The following is a 16,421-nucleotide window of genomic DNA, read 5'->3' as shown; positions in this document are numbered from 1 at the left end:
ACGTAAAGTCATGAGTTAACAACCTAAAAGCAAATTATAACTAACATAAACTACAACATTTGCAAAAATACAGTAAGAAACCAATATAATACAAAGGTTGATCATCACTGTAATATAATATTCAACTCAGCTAATTATTGAAAAACAAAAGTGTAATATTTCTTTTGTCGGAAACAAGAACGAATGTCGCCGCGTTAAGACCGCGTTCAATGTGCAAGCTATAATAGCTAATAGCTATACTATATTTTGTTACTACGAAGTTATAAATAGAGCATTTAACAAATTAAAATTACAACAGTTCGAGATTTCAAGCCGGGTGCATTATCAGTTTCAAAATCAGAATGGTATGTATTTTACTTTTATTATATTCTGGTATCTTTGAGTACTTTTATTTGGTGTTGAAATATATTTAACTTGATATTTTTTTACAGGGCTCGCAACCTATTAACCACGCTGCTGAAATGACTGAAACCACACCATTTTATTCGCAAGTTTGTGAAAAACCGAATGATCCGCTCAATTATTCTCAAGACATGGATGCGTACCTGAAATACCAGGATTTGCTCCTGAATCCATCTTTAGAAATTCCATTATCAGGTACACCAGCAAAAAGTCAGAAGAAAATCGCTAAGAAAGGAAAGAGGAAAATAAAAGAAATGGGTTTAAATTCCCATGTCATCAGAAAGGTTACAAAAGGAAAGCGTCTGATTAAAATCAGTATATCCGATTTGGAGCAATCAAATATCGAATCTAATGGGGTTACAGTACAATATGTTGTTCAAGATGACTATGATGAGTTATTAAATGCAACTGAAGGTCTGGTAGAAAAAATTGTAAAAAAGTTGAGTGAAGTGAGTAATTATTAGAAAATTTTATGTTATAAAATGTACTTTACTTTTTAGTTAGTCGTCGTGCTTGTAATATATCTCATTACTTAAATAAAATGGTTTCATGATAAATTAATTGTTTTATTTTTAACATACTAAAACATAGAGAATAAATACGATATTATTTTTAGAGTTTTACCACTCACAATATAGTTGAAATATGTATACTGAGATCTATTATATATCAAAACCATTTATAATTCATGTAAATCGTGATCATTTTATAAGATAAACATAGCGAGTGAGCAACCAGGTAAACTGACTCAAATTACAACTAAATGAGTGATTGCAATTTCGCATACTGTTCAATGTATGTCATGATTTTAATATAATCAAAATTTGAACCTTATATCTTTATGAAAAGTTCTGCTTTGCAAAGTGCAGTATATGACATACGCTAGCCTTTAATTTATACTGAACTCTTTGTTATGGGTGTCAAAGAAGATCATATTTTATATACGTTATTTTAAACCATATATTACAAAATTCGTAGTAGATATGACGTGGGAGTACGTAATCCGAAACAGCCAATAGCATAACTGGGTCTACATCACACTTATAAAGTTTTTACAATGTTTCATATAAATAAAAATGGTGATGTGTAGTATGTCGGGTTGTGACGACCGACAACCTCAACACGTAAACCATTCCTTGGCTTGGCCAACCGAGGCATGTAGTGTTGAATTCGAGACTTGGGGATCTCTGTATTTACGCGGTCGATAGATATGGAATCCCATACCCGGAGGGGGTCAAACTCAATCGATGCATGTAAAACGCGACTACACCAGAGTTCACACTTTGGGGGTCCATTCGTGTTCTGCGACGCTGACGAGCTGATCAGACACGTTGTGTGTAAACGCCACTGTCAATCGAGCAAACGCTTGAGAGAGACCACATCTGAGATTGGCCACCTCGGAGAGTGTGTTGCGTTAAGCTTTTGCTATTTAATATCATACCTAACTTAACTTTACGGCTTACATTTTCGAAATGGACCATTTAACAACGAACACCATACTTCATCTGTTTCAATCAAATGAACGAATCCGAAATGTTAAGTTAAAAATCTGATTGCGCTTTTACAGTTCACAAGTTCTAATTCTAAATATGCAATCGTAAACCTTGTGTGCTTTTTAAACCATCAGAAAACCTATTGAGAGTTTCAAATCATGAGAAAGCCGATTAGGAGTTTTAAATCATCAGAAAACCTATTGAGAGTTTCAAATCATGAGAAAGCCGATTAGGAGTTTTAAATCATCTGAAAACCTATTGAGAGTTTCAAATCATGAGAAAGCCGATTAGGAGTTTTAAATCATCTGAAAACCTATTGGGAGTTTTAAATCACCAATAAACCTGAGTACGAGTCCTAAATATGAAGTGATATTGGGAGTTTTCAAATCTTTGATTTGAAACTCCCAATAATCACCTACTATAATTATATATTTTTATTAAATGTTTTTTTTAATTTCACGCTAAAAAAAATATTAAGTACATAAGTAGGTACAACTTCTAAAAACTAAAAAAAAAATTAAAAACACTTCTTACCTGCCAGCAACACACAAAACGAAACCATCACACACATTCACCACACACACAGTTAATCGTTTAAACACATCACTAAAACATCGATTGACAAATCCGGAAATTAAAACGTCACTGGAAATCGATAGTGGGATCGATGGCATCGATCGCCGATGCGTGTTGACGGGGGGCGAGTATGGCCGACACTGCGCGTGCGCATGCCTATTGAACTTGGCAATGCGAGCTTTGCATGGGCTTAGAGATTAGAGTTTAGGGATGCGCCGAATTTCACGAGGGATTTTGTTGGTCAGTTACATGAGAAGTGAGGCTGATGATGATGATTCCAGATGTTTGTCTCGTTAAGTGTATAAGATGGTTGAGCCTTAAAATTAGTTAGTTAACACATGAGGTGATCGGGCTTTAGAAACACAAAAATCAACTTCTTTTGACCAAAACCACAGTATAATAAAGAGTACTTATCGTACAGTATGGACACTCCCGCTCCCCGCTGAAAGTGCCGCCCACCCCCTCTCGGTTACCTCACAGTTACCGCCTGTCAAAAACGCGAACAGTCGACCTGTCATATCTGACTCATACAAGCATAGTACGCGTTCACGTACACGAGCTTAGACTGTGTGCTAGGAACGCGCCTCTTTCATATATTTGATCGCCAGTGTCCGAGGTGTGCCAAAACAGAGCAGTTAGTGTGTTTTTACCTACAAACAGTATATCAAATCAAATAATGGATCGTTGTTGGTAGTTACTTGTAAACAAAGAAATATTTTATAACATTTTCCTCTTTTTCCTTGCCTTGGGTATGCCACATTTTTGTCACGGTTCCTGAGAGCTTTTGGCAAGTAATCCCAGGATAAGGCGTATCAGACACTTGATTTGCGGAAGTTACTTCCATCTGACTTTTCAACGCAGAGGCCCTATTGGGATTCATTAGGCTAAGCTTCCTCACGTTCGCGTTCTTTCACCGAACTCGAATTTCGAAAATCACAATGTACTTTGTACATTGCCGGAGTTCGAACCCGCGACCTCCGATTTAGTTGAGAGTCATACGCTCTTACTGCTAGGCCAACAGCGATATCATCAAAATTTCATAAAATTTTGACAAGGAATATTTTTGATAGCGAACAAGGATTTGCATGAAATTATGAACTTAACTTAACCAATAAAGTGGAAGCCTTATTAAAATCGACATTTTACGGTTGGCGCCCGAGTTCAATTTATGCTCGTAGACTATCCTTTAACACCTTCACTTTATTACACAAATAATTGAAATAAACACATTCCTACTTATTACAGAAATATCAAACGCTTCCAAGCCAAGACTTAAGATTGTATTTTAAGTAAATTTATTACCTGTAAGTTTACACTTTACCACTAAATTGAACCCTCCTTAAAACCACAACGTGCGCGTAATAACTTCCTCAAAACTAACCTCAAAACAAAATGAGCATCACTATTTATTATTTTACAAAAATTACAAAATCGATCAAAAGTACCTTAATTCACTGAGGATAAGCTATTTTTTGCAATGAATAAAGTGCTAAGTTAACGTGGTTGTTTAGGGAGTATTGTTTCATTTCTACCTGCGCATGCGGCGTAATTGCACTCATTGTTGTCTTACTCTTTACAGGTGGTCAGTTTGTTGAGGGTTCCGTAACTAATATTACTTTAAACAAGCATTTAAAAGCAAAAATTGGAAAAATATTTGTAAGTATTCATTCATTGAACAGGCACATAAAAAGCAGCATTTTGCGAGATGAGTTGATGTTGTTTTGACAATAAGCGCAATGTATGTTACAGTGCTTTTGGCCTTTGACTTTATTAGTTTGCGACTGCGATAAAGATCAGGAATTTAAAATAACTCAATTTAATTCAAAAACGTTAATGTCAAAATACAAAAAAAAAATACAATAAATAAGGAATTAAAATAATCTTAAAAAAAGCATGTAGGTAGTTTATGAAATAGAAATAGCTCAATATCGTTTTGGCAAGATAATAAACTTAAACGAATTTCATTTAAATAGCTGCCGGTGTCAGTACAAATCGAAATACCTGTACAGGTAAAGAATAAGGCTAAATAATTTTTAAGAAAAAAAAACCGCCGTTTTTGGGGTTCTGGTGAATGTAGGATTATGTAGAAATGTGTAAGTATTTTTTTAAACTGCTTTTAATGCTTTAATTATTTGATGGCAACACAAATTAATATACGTAAGGTAACGGCGGCTATCAACGCGGGTATCGAAATCGACGTCCATTACCGCCGCATTTGCAAATACGCATTTTATAGGCAAACCGACCAATTTCTCAAAAAAAGTTACTCACACAAAGGAAGCCTGTTTAGTTGACTAACGCACATATAGGCGATAGAGAGTGTAAATGAAAGAAGACGCTCGCTATTTGACAGTTTTTGCCACGGGGCCGCGAGAAGAGGTTGTGTCATACTGACGTGTGACGCTAAACCTAAGTGAACTCCAATCTCATTTAGTAGTTTACGTAATAATTATGGCAAACAGGTGAAAGTTATGCATTTCAAATTATTGTTTATAGTTTTCTACGTGACTTCTGAGTACTTTTTACGTATTGTTTAGCCTGGAAATGTGTTTAAAGTGGAAATTAAAAGACAGCGGTGAAAGGCGCCATTTCGTGAGTAGATTCTATTACTGTGGTATACCACAGTAATAGTTAAAGTAGTGATATTAGTTCTTTTTGCTTTATTTTAAGTATATGTGATCAGTTATATAATGTCTTACAGTTGTTTCAATCTTGATCTATTCACGCTATCAAAGAACTATTTACGCGGTATGAAAATTATTCAACAAAACCTTAATTTTTAGCAAAAACTTCATGACTGATTTCGTAGTTTCTATGAAAACCGTTAATTTGTCATATTTTTTAAAACTTTGACATAAAGTCTGATGCTTACTTACCAGTTATTTAAACTTGGTTTTAATATAAGGTTGCAATATTTTATTTTGATTTGTAATGAAAATACATCTGTATGACTTTGTTTTTATGGGTCGGAATTAGATTTTATAATACTCCAATTTATGCCTATTACCGATGGTACGATCAGATAACCCTCGGTAATAGAATATATAAGAATCTATTACCGATCCATGCAATATTTGTTTGGGTCGGTAATGGGTTCCTATAGAAGTATCTATTACCGAGCGACATATTAGTCTTGTATCAAAATATGACATTTAGTGTACCGTAAGTACAGATTTCTTAGGTGAAACTGAGTCTTCTGTGGGTATTCATAAAGGAGGATAGTATAGGTATATGTATTTGTCATAATTTGTATATTCAACCGTCGGTATTAAGCTCCGAATTTTGAGATGGGTTTCTATTTACCGATGGCAGAAAAACACTGTCATTCATACCCTCGGTAATGAAATCTCAATTCGCGTTAATAGAACTGCAACCTGTTCATTACCACGGTAATAGAAAATTTAGGTATGTTGGCTTCAATAATCATTTTATGACATATAATAAACTAAAATGATCCTAAAACTCTTCAAAACTAATAGTTCAATAAATACTCTTCCATAAAAAAATATTTGTGGTCGTTAATGAGCTTTGATACCCTTAATTTTTTGGTATCTTTTGAAATCTGCCTTAAGTACCACGTTAATAGGCGCCATTACCTTATACCGTTAAGGTTTGAGGAGTTGACTCAATTCCTCATGAATCCGATTAAATATAAGAAATCAAAGCGTGACAAAATTTGACTTGAAAACTCAATATTCTTAACAAACATTGCTAAATAAATGTCACTGTTCTGAACTTAAATGCATGCTATTCTTATAAAAATACCAAAGTCACTAAATAAGTGTGCCGTTCAGATTTAAGGAGTTCCGATCTGATCTTCATCAGCAGTTCCACTGCACCAGATGTCACTGTTCTGGACGTAAGTGCACGCTGTTCTTATAAAAATACCAAAGTCACTATAAGTGTGCCGTTCATATTTTGAGGAGTTCGGTTCTGACCATGATCAGCAGTTCCACTGCACCAAATGTCACTGGTCTGGACGTAAGTGCATGCTGTTCTTGTAAAAAATACCAAAATCACTATAAGCGTTCCGTTCAGATTTGAGGAGTTCGGTTCTGACCATCATCAGCAGTTCCACTGCACCAAATGTCACTGCTCTGGACGTAAGTGCATGCTGTTCTTATAAAAATACCAAAGTCACTATAAGTGTGCCGTTCAGATTTGAGGAGTTCGGTTCTGACTCACGAACAAATATCTGTGCTCATCACACAAATAAATGCCCTTACCGGGATTCGAACCCGGGACCGCGGCGTAGCAGGCAGGGTGTTACGCGCTAGGCCAGACCGGTCGTAAATATACCGGATGTAGGTAGGTCGGTTAAATTAAGATGGACACTAACTAACTAACTATTGTGGCTCAGTGATCCAAAGTGAATCTTGGCCTCCGAAACGAGAGATCGCCACCTGTCCCGATCCTGCGCAGCCTCTTGCCAGTCTCTGACTTGAAGCCGACGCAGATCCTCCACCACACTGTCCTCCCAGCGGTACCTGGGTCGACCCGCCGGGCGGCCACCAGCCGGTCGACCCAAGAACGCTCTCTTGACAGCCCGATCGTCTCCCATTCTGAGTAAGTGACCGAACCCGCGAAGTCTGTGGGCTTTCGTTTCGCCGATGATATTGGGTTCGGCCACTAACTCCTCGATCTCAGCATTTTTCCGGACCCTCCAGGTGCCATCGTCTCTCTGAATAGGTCCCAGGATCTTGCGAAAAATCTTTCTCTCCGCTACCAGGAGCTTTCTTCTTTCAGTGTTAGTGACCAGGCCTCACACAGATGGACACACACAACCACAAAACTGAATCAGGTGCAGCTAAAACTTCCTCTTCTAAACGAACTATATAAAAATAATCCTAATTCATACGAATTCGTCGGACAAGTCAAATAAATGCAATCGGAACATTAGGAAACGGGTCGAGTTACAGTTGTGTAACATTTGGGCAAATAGCTATATTTAACTTAGTGCCTAAATATAGTGCAACTGTCCGAATAATACGGCCGTCTGTTAGATAATAGTTATTTGTTATACAAGGGAGCAAAGTTGTATTTTAACACCGAATGTGGAATTTTTTAACACACGAGAAGTAAAATACATTTGCACCCGAATGTAACACAAAACTTTTCCCCTCACTATAGCGAGGAAACTACAACGCAAAAACTGCGTTTATCACTGCTTCCAGTAGTTTAACAGGTGGTAAATCATCTTTATTACTAGATTCAACTACTTTTTTCAATTTTAAAGCAGTTAATTTGACTTTATTCAAGGTCAAATTACTTTACTCACTAGTGGATAAAATGCGTTTTTACTCACTGGTATTAAAGGACAAAACACGTGTTTCCGAGCTAGTGAGGGGAAAAATAAATTGAATATTCATCTACCTTAGTGTGAATGTGTTAAAGCTCGGCCACACATGCGCGTTTTGAGAGCGTAGGCGGAGCGTTAGCGGAGCGTCAGCGGAACGCATTGATACCGGTGCGCCGGTAGAACGCTGGCGTTGCGCCCAGCGGACGCCGACGGGAACTAAGGAGCGCTGATTGCGAGCGGAACGCCAGCGTTCGTCCGGCGCACCGCTATCATTGGGCACCGCTAACGCTCCGCTAACACTACGCTATCAAAACGCTTTATGTGTGGCGGAGGCTTTAATTTAAACATCATTTTTTACTGCAACTAGTTTGACGTCGATTTGTGCTTTCATTTTATTTTGAAATCAACACTATTTAAATAATAAACACTATAAACAGTAACTAAATATATAATAAATAACAAAAGAGCTGCTTTTATTACGTACAAACAGGCAGCTTGTTTTTTGACAATTTTTGGAAGTAAAATTTCCCGATTAAAATTTAATTTTGCATTACTTAAATCGAATGACAATGGTGACATGCAAGTGGTCTGATGATCAAGACTGAAGATGGTCATGCTGGGAACTGACATAAAACTACGTAACCTACAGTGACGTAAACAGAAAAGTCAATTATTAAAAAAAAGTATTAGAAATGGTATTATATTTAGGTACTGGCGTACAATGATTGAATCGTACAGTATAAAACACTCTTCAGGTTCTCACTCCATTTGACACTTCCAAGCGACATTTTCACAGCCCTATCTAAGAAACAACACGATAGCGATACAGTGATACCCGAATGTTCCCTAGCACTTATACAAGCCTTATGACAGTTATGACCAGAGATCGGATTTTTGTGCGTCATCTCATACTAAAAGTCATTAAAATGACGTAAGTCACTAAGAATGTCGCAAATCCGTCCGATCTCCTGGTTATGACTCATAAATAGAGAGCGAATCTCAGGTAGCGATTTTTAATATGGATATTACTGGTGCAATTTTTTAAATACATGTCATGTGGTTTAATAATAAAATCTTAGGTAGGTATAATCTATTATTACTATACATTACACATCGCAAACTTAGCTGAATAATTAGATTAAATTAATGTTATTTTCGCAACAAATTACAGAAAAACTAAAAAAAATATTTTATTCTAAATAAAGAAGTTTATTGTGTACAAAAAGCAAATTATTTTCATTTTTCTATTATTTGAGTCCTAAAAGAAGTATATTATAATGTGCAGACGAAATATTACAGAAGAGGAACTTAAGTAAATAAAGTTAAATAAACTATTTAAAAAATTTACAAACATTTTTTTTATTTATTATCATCATAATCTTTGCCCAATATTTACAAAAGCATCAAATAGGGTTTTAACTTTCTATGTTCCGATACATTTTTTTGTGTATAGAAAAAATAATAAATTATGCGAGTCATAAATATCCATATTAATATTTAAATCGCTACCTGAAATCCGCTCTCTACTCATAAACCTAGTTTTGACCGTTTCCATAACGGTGTAACAGGACTACGAGATTATTTGCAGGTTCACAGAACCACCTACACTACACTGGAGCGAAGATTCAAAAAGGTACCTATAAATGTAATAGATTTGATACTTAAACGGTGGTGAGGACCTAGGAAAAAGCGGCTCAAATAGAATATTCTTAGTTCACCTTTCAGCTGTTTCCGTGTGTCACAATTTCTAATGTTTTACATCAAGAAAATTATAATCAGTTATCTCCATAGTTTTGCTAAGGCACTGGTCCGACCACGAGCTAGTAAGCTATGAGCTATCGGCTATAAAAACGAACAAAAGATAATCACTCCTGTGTAAATAAAAGAGACACGGCGATGTTTATAGTTACTCGCCCAGTGGTGAGCTATCAAAATCGCCGTGTCTCTTTTATTTGTACGGGAGTGCTTATCTTTTGTTCGTGTTTATAGCCGATAGCTCATAGCTTACTTGCTCGCGGTGGAACCAGTGCCTTAGGCGAGCAACATCGAATTCGATAATTTATGATAAAGTATGTGTCAACCTTTTCATCGACTAAATGCCTTATGTGTCTAATGTTTGCCCAAACATAATTATTTTCTATAAAATCTTCTAATTAATTGTTGTGAACTAGTAAAAATCGTGTAGTTTTACCTACATATCAGTGGGTGGCTGATCGCTATATTATTATATTATTAATGAGTTCTTAGCAAGATTACCATCAACAGCCATTAATCCATATTAAGGCATTTATTCATCCGTTTAATTACTTATCTTGATTATAATTTAGTATTGATTAATTTAAATTTATGAGAGGACGGATCTAATATTTAACAGGTGTGCGAGTTGCGTGCGGCATTCGTGTTTGCCGTGTGTTTCTGTGCTTACGAGTACCTATAGTTTAAGTAGAGTAGACAGAGGCGAATCGGATCAATTTTGGGTTAATGTCAAATAAAAACGACATTTCAAAGCGATAGTTTAAGTATACAATGCTCGTATGTAAATATGACTGTTATCTATAATTATAATGAAATATATTATTAATAGCTTATGACGACCGTAGGGAGTATTTTAAATCAATACGAGCTAGGTACGAATTTTTCTTTTCGCACGTGTATCGTACGACGATTTTCAGTACAGATAGCCCTCCGAAATTCCGATCTGAAAAGAACTGAACCACTTCAATGTGCGAAAAGGAAATTCGTAACTCGTGTTGATTTAAAATACTCCCTTCGGTCGGGTTTTAATTTATCGCCACTCGTTTCGAACTTCCCGTTTTTGCATTTGTTTCATAGTGTCTTTTTCTCTGAGGTGCCAAAAGTGTCCAATGATTCATTTAGCAATTGTATAATAAAGCATTAGCTGTTTTGACTGCTTACCGATGAATTTGACGCTATCTGCGCGATAACGGACACGCTATGTTAAACAATAACTTTATCAATGTCGTATTCAAATTAAGGTTTTCAAACTTTGAGCTCTATTTAAATGGGAAATGATTGTTTTTAGAGGAAATGACAACTTTAGATACATGGACATGAAAATTACTAGTTCATATGAAATATGCATAGGTAAGAGACGATCTAAATGAAGACTGTCGATCACCTCAATACAGTATAAAGATCTGAGGTCGATGGTATATCTTCGATCATTACACATACTCATACCTACCTACTGTTTATGTCTAACTGCTGAGTAAAGGCCTTGAGGCCTTCCCAATGGCAGTCTTCCCGATTACGAGTAAATGCGATATCCGTTCAGTTGCTGAGAAATGTACAGCTACTTAGCTCGTCCTGCCATCTCCCTTTTAACCCCCGACCCAAAAACGACGGGGTGTTATAAGTTTGACGTGTCTGTTTGTATGTCTGTGTGTATGTCTGTCTGTGGCATCGTAGCTCCCGAACGGATGAACCGATTTAGATTTAGATTTTCTTGTCTCAAAAGCTGAGTTAGTCGGGAGTGTTCTTATCCATATTTCTTGAAAATCGGTATACTATGTCGCGGTCGGGGGTTTTTTCAAAATTTTAATTTTGTGGTTAGGTTATGACAGAACTTATTACAACTTATGCATTGTCACGTCAGGATATGGCCGCCTTTGGCAAATTATTTTAGTATATTAAGGTACGATTGTTGGCAAGCAGTTATCGTAGCCTTATGTAAGCTTTCATGGTTAAAAACACCAGGTGCCGTAGCCGAATGGCATTTCTCCGACTCGAAACGAAAACGAAACGCCGCGAAAGGTAGTCTGGCTTTGTCGTGCCGAGCGTTTCGTTTCGTGAGCGTTTCGTGAGCGTTCGTGCCATTCGGCTACGCACCCAGAGATATCGATCGATACATGAAGACATTGCGTGCTTGTAGACTTTATTTAGAACTGCAATATCTACATCAACCTCATGAAACTTATACGAAGCTTTTCTAACTATTAACACGTACGGGCGCATTGCGCTACACACAAGAGAAATCTTTATTATTTACTGGTCTCTGATAGGCTGTGAGGTATTGGCTCGTTATTAACAGTAGCTGTGAAACAGCTCCTTTATCTGAGATAGTATTGACGACTTGGATTGCATTCCGAGGGTAATATAATAGTGTTGATTAATTCATTATATTGTTCTGATAGATTTATATTACAATATTTACAATACCGGCATCATTAATGTCAATAGATTTATACGCAATAGATGTTTTAGCAAGATATTTATATACATATTTCATTTTTAGAAAAAATTGAAAATTACGAAACGAAATCTCGCGCAGCTGATTAAATTGGCGAAAGTTTAAGCCTTAGATGCATAATTATGGTACCTACCTATCAAAAACGGTATACTATCGAAATGACACAACTGGGCATGAGATTGACGTCAATCTAAGACTTTGTCATACCTAATTACCTACTGTATCAAAGTTTAAGGGTGCCCAAAGTTTCAGTATAAGACCCATGTTTTAATTCTTCTGAGTCATTATTCAAGTGAAACCTATACGATCCCACGTTTTTTTTTCGATCGTATTAATAACATAAGTACCTACTAATATGTAATGTATGTGTCGCGGCAATCATGTGCTGGCCCTGCAGATTTGGATAAAATTGACGGTCAAATTGTTGACGCACCCTCGCCTGGCGTTGTATGTTGTAGATGTCCATGAGCGACAGTCATTGCTTACAGGTGATTTATTTACTCGTTTTTCCTCTAATATTGTACAAAAATCTTAGGTGCAAACCAGACGCGTGGCGCCTGCTACTCTGCCATAATATTTATTCTTCACTGTCAACAACCAACAGAGGAGACTATGTAAACTATTGGTACGCGATAGTTTCTTCATATTTATAACTAAAAATAGATGAGATGAACAATTGAGAACCACTAACTATTTACAGGTGGCATATTATGTTGTATAAAGAAATCGAAAATAATGGCGTGTCTATGCCGTAAGCGGTTAACTACGGAAAATATAACTATGAGCAATTATGAAGAAAATGTTTGTATCATGTTCTGATTAGGAAATGTGTTTTTTTTTATACACCGTGTTTTTTTTGTTTTCCGTTAAATTCGACACGTAGCGAGGTTAATTATGGGTCTCACACTAATAAATGAATTTATTAGTGTGAGAGACCCTTAAGAATACAATTCAAGTTAGTGTCAAACGATAAGCGAAATAACATTAGGAATTGGTAAAGGTTATCGAGTTATTAAAAAGACGCTAAGAACGAACTAACGAAGACGACTAAGAAGACGCTAGTTTCTTAGAGAAATGAATTGTATTTGATCTAAAGAACCTTCCCTTAAAGCTAACGGAATTCAATAAAAACAGGGTGTACACAACATGTTGTACCTACCTCTCTATGGAGCAGGGATGTAACAGAGCTCTGCTTCTGCTTCCGTTTCTGCAGAACTTCCGTTTCGTTTTACACATCCGCTTCTGTTCCGGTTCTGTTATTTTTCAAACGGAAGTTATAGCGGATGTCGGAACCTAGCGCGACGGTGGAACATGAGCGGCGTACATCAAAGACCAACAGGTCTATACCTGTCATTCGCTCATCTCTCCGCTTGCCACGTGCTACGATACTAAACATCAATCGCTTCATTCCATTGCGCGCCAATATTTGTCCTGTCCACCTACTCGTAGTTCTGTAGCGAGTGAACAACTATTCAGTGGTGTAGGGCTTATCTACGATCCCCTTAGAAGCAAACTGCCGGGAGATAAAGCTGCTAAGCTTTTGTTTATTAAATACAGTTTACTTCTTTTAGAATCACTCCATAATGTTGGATTGTTTAATGTTGGATTGTATTATACTACCTAACGAGTAAGTTTTCACTGATTTAAACTTTCACGATTATTACACATAATTTTTTTTTAAATCGAGGCTTGATCGCCACGGGGACAACGCTGTCCTTGAAACGTTGGAGGTCAGTTTAATATGTAGTTATACGCGGTTAAGTCCCGATTTTAAAAATAATTATAAGTAAGTTTTCGTTTCGTTTCTAAAACCTTTTACGGCATAATAAAGGTTTAAAAGGATTCTTATATGATTTTTAGTGAGTAAACAACTAAACATCTTAAAGTTCAAGGTGATTTAAATTTTTGAATTGTAACGATATACTTAAGATAGAATATCAGGTAACTTTTCTTTTCGTTTTTAAAACCTAAGTGGGCCTAAAGGCTAATTACAAACTGCTGTTTACAGGCTGAACAGTAAACATCTAAAAGTTCTGGGTAATTTAATTAATTTTGATTTATGTTATACCTAATATGCGGTATTTTTTCATTTCGTTTTTAACATCTATAACTTCCGCTTCTGGTTCCGGTTCCGCTTCTGCTTCAGTTAAACTAAATTCAAAACTTCTGCTTCCGCTTCCGGTTCCGTTAAAAACACATCCGTTACATCCCTGCTATGGAGATACGACTTGAACGGTCTGTCCTAAAAAACAAAAAAAAAATCTCGTAAAAAGAATCAGAATCAGAGCGGAACACGATACGAAAAATACACTAAAAGGATATCTCTAATTTTTGTTACACCTTGTATTCTAAAAGCGTTAAAAAGTTGAAACTCACCATTCTTACTACTAGAAATACCATAAACCCCTCAGTATAATTGTTGTCAAGATAAACACAAGAGCAATACATTAAACACTCCAAATCAGTCGATGACACATTTATTATGTGTAGGAAGGTCGCTGTTATGACTCGAGTTCATTCTCTAAACTGTGATTGATACTACATATTAACAGTGATTCTATAATTAGATTATACGAAATGAAATGAAAAAAAAAAATGAAATTATTCGAAACAACACGTTACATCTTGGCAGTTGCATAAGTGGTAAATGTATAGATAGTTGTTCCAAAAAGGACCCTTAGACTTATATGACAAGAAATAAAAATAAGATATTAAAGTATTATAGAGGATAAACTTCTACAGAAATAACATATAATTATGTACATAAACTCTCGCCTGTATTTCCAAAAGGAGTAGGCACATGAAACTGCTCAAGTTCCAATGCAAAGCTTAGTAGGTAATTAAAGGGTTGAAAGAGAACGACACTGTGATAGGGCAGTGACAGGTTGATAGCCCATCACCCACACTAAAATAGAACTCACATCCCATAGTTGACTTCTACAACACTTGCCGAATAAAAGGCGGTGGTAGATTTTTTATCCCGTCATCGCTCACATCAACAACATAATTTACAACATTATGAATAAATACATAATGGCTCAGGAACAAATATCTGTGCTCATCACACAAATAAAATGCCCTTACCGGGATTCGAACCCGGGACCGCGGCGCAGCAGGCAGGGTCACTACCGACTGCGCCAGACCGGTCGTCAAAAACGGTCGGTCGGTCGGTCGGTCCGGTCGGGAATGCCATGAAATATATGCCAACAACTTATTATGCTTAATAAGTTAGGTATTATGTTAATAAATATGCGTCAAAATTACTCAAAACTAATAGTTACAGCGGATAGGAAGTAATAACCACGGTTTAGACCAAACTGCGGATCTCGGGCAAAAACAACCGTTGGTATTTACTTCTAAAAGCCATTTGCAAATCTACAATAACTTGGCGCCAAACACGCCAGGGATCGACAACCATTTGTGGTCGCTTGTTAAAATTAAATAGGTACTGAATTAATTTATTACAGATTTAAGGACGTTTGTTTTCTTTATGATTTGGGTGATATTAAGATGTAGAAGAATATGAAAAAAAAAAACCATTGTGGTTTTCTATGAAATTAAAATAAAAGAGAAATATAATTAATCTGTCCGCTTTTAATAATAATAATTGTTCCGATAGTTGTTTCAGCGAACGGTCTCATAGCGAAGAGTCTCGACCAACATCTTAAGAGACTCTCGCTAGGTGGCTGGATCAAGGGCCAGATGCAGAAGGCGGTGATCTTGGACACGGCGCGGATAGTCCGACGGTTCCTCTCTCTGCGGCCCTAACCACCGGCAGCTTGGGCCCTGCCTCGCTGCTGGCGGCACCCTAGGTTAGGTTTTTTATAATATGTTTATATGTTTTTATATTGTTTTGTAAATGTTTTTATATTTTATTTTTATATACATATTGTAAAATACCTAGCCTAAGAATGAAAATAAATACTGAGAATAATAAAGGTGACATAAAAATAGCAAAATGATATTAGGTACCGGGTCGACTATACCTATACCTATAAATAAGTACAGTCAAGTGCAATAGGTATGTGTTATTATAACTCTTAATTAGCGATATAAAGGCTATGCGACATATTTTGAGCAACTTTTATACACCATATTTCTATACTTGACTGTACTTACTTATTTTATTATCTAATACAAATGAACACAATTTCAATAAAACTTAATACAACAAACAATGTTTTAAATGGTATTCCACGACTTTAACTTATATTCAGATTATGCAATTACTGTATAGACTGTAGCTTTCCAGGTTCAAAGCTTTTACAAATGCTAATTAAAGGGCAGGAAACTATTGTCTTTACAAGTTATTGTACTGTCGCCTTCAGATATATCGGAGCGGTCAAGGTGTTCACAAACATCTTCACGTCTCTGTTGTCAAGGCGATAAGGCGTGTTTAGATACTTTTGCGCGCCCCGGCCGCTCAGATATATTTGATGGC

General features: G+C 36.4%; 2 protein-coding genes across 3 annotated transcripts in view; both read right to left on the bottom strand.

The window, feature by feature from the left end:
* LOC125234004 overlaps nt 1-16,421 on the bottom strand; it is a 315,889-nt gene that overhangs the window by 175,743 nt on the left and 123,725 nt on the right. Inside the window, exon 1 of one of the 2 annotated variants that reach the window (XM_048140186.1) lies at nt 2,430-2,584. The exons of the other annotated variant lie outside the window; for it this stretch is intronic. The gene's annotated coding sequence lies outside the window, so the exon portion shown is untranslated. Of the gene's footprint in view, nt 1-2,429; nt 2,585-16,421 lie in introns of those variants that run through there. 2 annotated transcript variants of the gene reach the window in all.
* LOC125234187 overlaps nt 1-16,421 on the bottom strand; it is a 39,480-nt gene that overhangs the window by 2,254 nt on the left and 20,805 nt on the right. The gene's annotated exons all lie outside the window — the stretch shown is intronic.

The sequence above is a fragment of the Leguminivora glycinivorella genome, chromosome 15, assembly GCF_023078275.1.
Source record: "Leguminivora glycinivorella isolate SPB_JAAS2020 chromosome 15, LegGlyc_1.1, whole genome shotgun sequence".
Classification (NCBI taxonomy): Eukaryota; Metazoa; Arthropoda; class Insecta; order Lepidoptera; family Tortricidae; genus Leguminivora; species Leguminivora glycinivorella.
This window is presented reverse-complemented; position numbering and strand designations above follow the sequence as displayed.